We start from the raw sequence: 8,699 nt of genomic DNA, 5'->3' as shown, positions 1-8,699 counted from the left end.
CAGTTTCCCATTTCTAAACATACTTAACCATATGTCCACTTAGAATTAAGATTACCAGTCCATGCATGAAATAACAACATATAATGCTAGTGATGTCAATGTCAAATGACCCAAATTTTCTGGAACTCTAAAAACATACTTTAATATCCCACATAAACAAAAAGCTCTTTGGGGTCCTTTTTATTTTTATTTTTCAGAGTAAAGTGACCTTGAGATCAAAAAGTAAGAAACACTGTGGATAATCCTCAGCCATGATTTTTCCATTTTTTGCTCTGACATCATAAAGCAGCATCATCATGGAATTATTTTAAAAACTTCTATAAACACTTCTATAAAGGCTGGGCTGAGGTTTTAGTGCTTATAGCCGAGGAAGCTGATTTGTGGTGATTTACCTATCAGACTTGGACTTGTTGGCTTGTTTTCTCCTTTTTTTTTTTCTCTCTCTTTTATTTTTTCTCTTTCTTCTTTTCTTTTTCTTTTTTGGTTATTATTTTCCTGTTTTTAAGTTTTCTCTCTTTTTTCTTTATTATTTTTTCTTTTTTCTAATTTTTATTTTCTCCTTTTTTTCTTTTTTCTTTATTTTTTCATTATTTTCTTTGTTTTTCTTATTTTTTTTCTTTAACATTTTTTAGTTAACCTTTTTAGTTAGCATTATTAGTACAATCAGTATAGTTGGTATTGTTCGTGTAGTTAGTATAGTTAGCATAGTTATTATTGTTTATTAGCATAGTTAGTAAGCACAATTAGCATTATTAGTGTTAGTATTAGTGAGCATAGTTCATGTTTGTTAGCAGAGTTAGTAAGCATAGTTAGCACTGTTAGTGTTGTCAGTTAGTGTAGTTATCAAGTCATCATGTCAAATGAACTTGCAGACATCTCTGCTGACCAGGAGCCCCGTATTGGTCATTGTGAGCCCCTGAACACCACTGGCCAGGGCAGCTTCACCAAGGTAAGGTTGGGCTGACACATTCTGATCAGGACAGAGGTGACCGTCAAAGTCATAAATAAGCAGAGATCCTCCATACTCCAGAGACTTCCCTTGAGGGAAGTCCACTGCATGAAGGCCTTGAATCACTGGAACATAGTCAAGTTATTCAAGGTGATTGACACCAAGGAAACATTATTGCTTGTTATGGAGCACCTGAGTGGAGGGGACGTGTTCAATTACCTGCAGGACAATGTGGTCGCATGACAAAGAACGAGGCCTGAGGAATTTTCTGGCTGGTGGTATCTGCTGTGCAGTACTGCCACCAGAGAGCCATCATCCACATGACCTGAAGCCACAGAATGTGCACTTTGATGCTCATATGAACATCAAAGTTATGGACTTTGGACTCAGCACTCTGTTTATCAGCAATAAGTTGAGCACATTATGGCAGCCTCTTTCATGTCCCCCACCCCTCACTCTCCGCCCCTCCAAACTCTTCCTGGGCGAAAAATATGATGGCCCTGTGGTAGATGTATGGAACCTAGGAGTGGTTTTATATAAGATAGTCACTGGGCCCCTGCCTTTTCTGAGAAAGAACTTTTTGGAGCTGGGGCAGTAGATATTGAGTGAGAAATACCACGTGCCATTTTTATATCTTTTGAATTGCAAAAGTTATTAAAGAAATTGATGACCCTCAACCCCAAGAACAGAGGAAGTTTAAAAGAAATCACACAGAACCTGTGGCTAAACACAAGCCAGGAGGAGGCACTCAGGCCTTACAGTGAGCCCATGGACCCCTGGGTGTCAGAGGAAATGATAAACCTGTGGTTTGAATGGGACCAGATCCAGGACTCATTAAAAAGCAAGACATACAACAGTCTAATGGCCATGTACCTCATCCTGAGCACCAAGAAACCCCAAGTGGAGTGCCACACCATCCTGGTAAGGCCCTTCTGTTCCCCTGACCCTAGCAGCTGTAGTACCCCCCACCCTCAACTCAGAAGGTTTAGCCAGAGTTCTCTGAGTTCTTCCAGGCAGATCAGCAGCCTGTGGACCAGGAGTCAGGGCAGAAGACCAAAGAGCCTGCCACTCCCCTAGCCAGCCTGGAGTCAAAGACTGCCATCCCTAGCCTAGTCCCCAAAGTGTGGCTCTGAGGGCTATCCCTCTACTCACAGCACCAGCAGCAGCAGCAGTGGAACCCAGAGAGAACCAGCGAGGGCCAGCAGTGGGTAGCTAAAAAGTTCTTGTACTTTATTTTGAAAAAACTCTGCTTTAGGTAGTTCAAGAAGCAGCATGTCAAAGGAAAAGAGAAGAGCCCATTTAAATTGTGGATGGCTGAGGCAGGGCTACAACTATAGACTTAAGGAAGGTCAAGCTAGGCTCCCAACATTTTAAATGTTGAACTGGGAGATGCTGAGATCCAGGGAGCCTGGCCATGTGATGGGGGAGATTGGTCAGAGGCTGGACACAAAGTGCTGCAGGTGGTAACAGTGCAAGAAGTGCATGACATGGCATATTAAATATTGACATTTACTTCATTAGAAATTAAAATCTGCAGAATACTTCAGTGGCCTCTACATTTATAATATGAAAATCTGTAATAAATTTTGTCTTTGAATGATGTAATAATGTCTACTGTTACAACATTTAATTGCTTTTTTCTTAAACTTGGTCTCAAAATGATGCTACAACTTAACTGATATCATGATACTATAAGAGAATGTTCTATCTCATAACACATGATAGGTACATTATTAACATCTATAAACATGGGAGAAAGATAGCTTTCTTTATATTTTCTCTAATAAGATCATGAGCAGATTTTTCATTAGAAATCTTAGAGAACAGAGGGTAGTGGATTGATATATTCAAAGCACTTAAGGAGAAAATCTGCCAATCAAGTATCCTATACCTGGCAAAACTGTCCTTCAAAAATGAAGGAGAAATTAAGACATTCCCAGATAAACCAAAACTGAAAGAGTTCTTTACCACTAGACCTGCCCTGCATGAAGAGGGTCTTTCAGATTGGAATGAAAGTACATTGAACAGTAACTCAAATCCTTATGAAGAAATAAATATCTCTATTAAAATAAACACACAGATGATTATAAAAGCCAGTATTGGATGTGGTTCCATAGAGTAGCGGTTAGCATGGCTACTTTACATGGAGAAGGTCCTGAGTTCATGCCCCAGTAAAGCCACAGTCCATGGTCTATGGCCATGCCACCCTGTACAAGCCCAATGTCTGATCTTGTGAAACTAAGCAGGATCGGGCCTGGTTAGTACTTGGATGGGAGACCACCTAGGAAGACCAGGTGCTGTAGACATAAATAATAATAGAAAAAAAAGCTAGTATTATTGTAACTTTAGTTTATAGCTCCACTTATTGTTTTCTACTTGATTTAAGAGATGAATATATTTTTTAAAAACCCAATTGTTATCTACATTTTTGGACACACAATACAAATCTATGTGATTTTTTAAATATCAATAATTGAAAAAGGATGAAGCCAGAGCTATACAGAATTAAGTTTTTACATATTCTTGAAGTTAAGATGGTATAAATTCACATAAGAGTGGTATAACCTTAGGATGTTAGCTGATTCAAATGACCAAAATATATTTCTTATATGTATTTGGTCTTCATCTGTGATTTCTTGCTCATAGCACCCAAATCACTTGGAATTTCCTGAGTGATAAGAGCCAAGGGAGCATCTTTTGTTCTAATATTTGGTCTCTTGTTTTTAGTTTTTGAAGCTTCAGAACCATACAGATAAAATGGGTGCTTTGTTATTTATAAAAAGGCCTTTTCTACCATAACTGGGTTTATGTTAATAGGGCAATTTTGGGAAAGCATCTAAGGATGGGGGCTGGTTGCTGGGGGAACCAACCTTGAACAAAGGGTTGAACTTTCAGTTCTCCGCCTTGATTTCTAAGAAGGTTCGAGGGAGATGGAGGTTGAATCAATCACCAATGGCCAATAAGTTAATAAATTGTGCCTATATAATGAAGCCTCAAAAAATAAAAAAAAAAAATTAAAAAAAGAAAAAAAGAAGAGGGTTCAGGGAGCTTCAGTGTTGAGGAACCAGAATATTTCCACGTGTCATCAGGCCAGGCCCCAGTCATCATAGAAAAAGAAGTTCCTTTGTTCAGGACCTCACCTTACGTATACCTTCATCTGGCTGTTGATTTGTATCCTTTAATATTCTTTTTTTCCTTTAATATTCTTTGTAATAAACCAGTCATCTAGAAAAAAAAACATACTTCAAAATTTTCATTATCAATGTGATCATCTGATACCATACAGTAAGTAAATTCTAACTAAGTGATTATACTCTCATCTTAATTCTGAAATTTTGAAAAAAATATCTTTTGGCTTGTATCACCCTAATCTCTCCTAGCCATGTGAAGCTTATTTCTGGTTAAACTTCTTCATAATTAGCTACTACCTCCTGCATCACAGAAACTAATGTTGCTCCTTTAACACTTGTTAAAATGGATTACACCCACCCTATTTTTTTTCTCTTTACAAAGTTTCATGGAGCTATAAGAACAATTTAGAATTGTTCACCAACAGTATTTAGACAATGCAACGAGCACCCAACTAAAACAACTGATAAGATGCAGTATAAATTCCATCATAAAAAGGGAATATTGAAAGAGGAAATTATGATATTGCAGGTTTGAATTCATTGCTACATGCTACTGAGTATGGCATTACCCGAAGAAACAGGGTAGGTAGAGGAAACATAAGAAAGAATAGAAAGTTTTTGTGGTTTCTGTGTTGTTTATTTTCAGGACCTATTCATTCATTCTAATTGTCTGGAATCTACTTACTGTGAACTGACAGAAATGCGCATACATAGTACATTGAGAAGTGCTCCAGTTATCTATTGCTGGGTAATAAAAAACACCAAAATTTATGGCTTTAAGCAACAACTTGTTATTTTCTCTCAGGGTTTTGTAGGTTGACTGAGCTCAGCTGGCAGCTTTCATTTGAATTGCCTAATGAGATTGCAATCAGATAGTGACTGGGGCTGGAGTAATCTGAACGCTTGACTGGGATGGATGAAGAGATGGCTCGCTCACATGGCAGGTAGTCAAACACTGGGTAATGGCTGGAAGCTCGACTAAGTTTGTTAACCAGAGGACCCACCTGTGGCCCCTTTGAGTGACTTGGACTTGTCACAACAATGTGGCTAGATTCTAAGAATTGTCTCCAAATCAAATATGATACAAGGCCTAGGAAGAAACTGCAAAGCCTTTTCTGACTCTACCTTGGAACTGCAATAACATCATTTTCACTGAATAGAATCAGTCAAGCAAATCATTAAGGTGTCTCAGATTTAAGGAGAGATGAATTAGATTCCAACTTTTGATGTGAGGAGAAAACAACATTCACAAAAATCTAGGGAAGAGATTCATAACAACTATCTTTGCAGACAAGCTACAACAAGAGGTTAATTGTGGCTATATGATTTCCATATGTTGGGGAAACAATTTTTATAACTAATGCAAACTGACTCTTTTGTGAATGACAAATTCATGAAATGATAAATAAATGAAGAATTTTGCAATTATGGTCCTTCTTAATTCCCAGATAATTTTTGAATTTCCCTTACTCCTATTTACATTCATTCCATATATCTAATATCACTTGCTCTCTCTTTCTATTGTGGCAAACATACTTATTGACCCCCACCCCCCCTACCACTTTTAGTCCCTTGTGTTTCTAACACTCTAATTATAACTTGAGTGGTCTATGTCCAAAAATACAGCCTACATCCCCTGCACCAAACTTATAACTGGTAAATCTCCAAGCAATTTCATGGTCTTGCATTCCTCAAACACAAGCCCAAGCTGGCTTCTTTTTATTTCTCCAATACAGCAGGATTCAATCATTCATTTAGATCCCCAAGCCATTGTTATTGAAAGTTGAATAAATAAAGGCATACATGAGTTTTTAGGTCCCTCTAAGAAAGAGTATACCTTTCCTCTCATAGAGGAAGTTCTCCTCAAAACTTTGTCTTTCCTTTACATTTAATTTCCCTGCTCCTTGAATAAACTTTGTTTATTCAGATAAATTTTAAAAATCTGTCTTTATCTCCTTGTGTTTACGATCCCATCTCAATTAAAATAATTTGTCAGTTCCTAAGCCCAGCCTAATCATAAGATAAAAATCACTTGAGACTTTTATAAATACTATCCCACCCACTGATATCTGCCTGCCTGAAATTGAGTCTGCTGAGGCTCTAGAAAATTTCTATTCCCGCAGCCATTAGATTACACTCAATGGATGCAAAGGGACTTTGGCTGATAAGTGACCCCTACTCATAGAGGATTTGTATAAGATTACAAGATTCATCAATATTCCAAAATAAATCCCCAAAACAGATTTTGATAGATTTCCACAAATTCTCAAATTTTCAGAGGTTCTTGAGGTAGAACTCTGCCTGTGATAAGTTGATTCTTAAAATTTAAGAACATGGATAAATATGCTCAGACTCAATAAATAAATGCTTGCTTTTATTACAATCAGACTCTTAAAAAGCAGAAATCTTGACTGAGATTCTCACTCAATACAGATGGTATCTCCACTCAGACCTTGGCCTAAGTGAGGAGAGATCTTAAGAGACCTTGAGATCCTAGGAGAGTTGAGACTGTGTCACCAACCTATTACATAGTTTTTCACCTATGCAAATTGAACCATAAATATGACTTCACAAATCACTTAATAAAATTTTATAGGCAGGGAATTTTCTCTTATATTAAAATATACAAAAGAGTCCAGGGATTGAATAAGCCCTTCAAAGGAAGCATGCAATATCAAAAGAGCTGGTGCAAAAAGAAATTCTTGAACTTTCCCCTGTGGTTGCCACCATTACTCAGGATAAATATGTGAAAACCAAAACTCCAAAACTACCTACTACCACCCCCCACATAGAGATACACAGCTTAACATCTAGATTATAATCTATATTAACAAGACTTTACTATTCTATTGTTTTTATTAGCATAACTAGCAAGTCCAGAAAACTCCTGCCTAGATAAATAACTTGATTGCTCATTACAAATCTCTCTGCAAACTTTTGAATTTCCCTTCAACATGTCAATAGGATCAACAGATGCTTTAGGCCTTCAGGCTTTTTAAATCCCTCACCTCAAAATATTGGCCTTACTATTTCCACCAGTCCTAAACTGCTATATCATGGTCTTCTCCCATTTGAAGCCCTCTCATTGAAAGACCCAGCATAAACCAAACTTCTTATTCACATTAAAATTGACCATCTGAGAACTACAGAGCTCTGTTGAGGTAGCATTCTCCCTCACTGCAGTGAGCAATTCATTCAGTTTATGTTATCAACAAATTGTCGGTGATGTTTAAGAAGATGAAAATCAATGGAAAATAGTGTTCAGACCCCTGAAAACTAATCTGTTAAACTAGTAGACAGAGGGGAGTGAAGTTGGGGTTGGTGGGCATGCAAATATAGCATCAAATGGTCAAAAGCATTGCTATTATTTTCTTTCAATTTCAGCCCCATAAAGGATGTGGTCAAAGGAATCCTATATTTCCTGAAATACTGAGGTCATATATCCTGGCTTTTTGGCAAGACTTAGAACCTCCCAAGTCTTCTGACTTTTGCGGACAGGCAATGTCTAGGAAGCCATTTTCCCTGGTGTTTCAAGATTATTGCAGATAGATAGATGATAGATAATAGATAGATAGATGATAGATAGATAGATAGATAGATAGATAGATAGATAGATAGATAGATGACAGATAGATGGCAGATAAATAGATGATAGATAGAAGCTGTCCCTCTTACTGCTCCCCGCTCACTTTGAAACAAGACATAGCACTTGGCACAACTCAAAAATGGATTTATGCATTAAAATATCAATATTTTCCTGAAGATTTATTCCATGGGAAGATGGGAAAGAAAAGGTAGAACACATAGCGCAAGCTTAATAAAATCCTTGTTAGACATATCTACTCTTTTATCCTCAAAGTTCTTAAAATGAGCAAATCTCCTCTCTTCTCTTTTTCTTTTCCTCCTATTAATGTAAATCCTCTCAATAGCACAGAGCAACCCAGTCCTTCCTACTTTTTAGCTAAAACCCTCCTCCTTTGAAATACAGTTTGAGGGACAATCTACTGTTACACAAGCTAAAGTAAAAGGGGAGGTCTCACCTCCTCAGAAGAGTTTATCACAGAATTTACCCAAATGTCACATATATGTTACATTTATAGTATTCAAATTGCCAGACCTTGCAAATGAACTTTGGCTAAATACAAATCATATGTATACTGAAAACTGAAGCAATATTCTAGCAGAGAAAGAAGTTTTTAATCAAGAAGTAGCAGGAGGCTATGGACAAATATTCAGTGACCTGGAAAATTAAAATGAGGATTAATTTCAAGCAACAACCTGGCGTGTGTGTGTGTGTGTGTGTGTGTGCGGAGAGAGAGAGAGAGAGAGAGAATGAGAGATTAATTTTAAATAGTTACAAGCCAAATATTTTTGCACTAGTTTCTGAGGCAATTTGCTTGTTTGTTTGCTCTGCCACATGAAAAAATGGCTGGATGTGTTTTGCATTTAGGGAATAAAATTGAACACTGAATAAAGATAATAGTAGATATGTTATGTACACATATGCATAGCGACATTTAAAAAATATGATTTGTGTTGTGTCCTTAAATCTGTGTTATTTAAATGAAAAAGAAATTGAGAGTAATTTGAGAGGGGAAAAAGCCATTTGTCAGAGAAGA

The 8,699-nt window shown here is 37.1% G+C and overlaps 1 pseudogene; it reads left to right on the top strand.

Moving 5' to 3' along the window:
* Positions 1-3,138: 3,138 nt before the first annotated feature.
* On the top strand, positions 3,139-3,255 carry LOC112482768 (annotated as a pseudogene).
* Positions 3,256-8,699: the final 5,444 nt, after the last annotated feature.

Source organism: Pteropus alecto, unplaced genomic scaffold (genome assembly GCF_000325575.1).
Source record: "Pteropus alecto unplaced genomic scaffold, ASM32557v1 scaffold155, whole genome shotgun sequence".
NCBI lineage: Eukaryota > Metazoa > Chordata > Mammalia > Chiroptera > Pteropodidae > Pteropus > Pteropus alecto.
The sequence above is the reverse complement of the archived record's forward strand: the minus strand, read 5'-3'. Positions and strand labels throughout refer to the sequence as shown.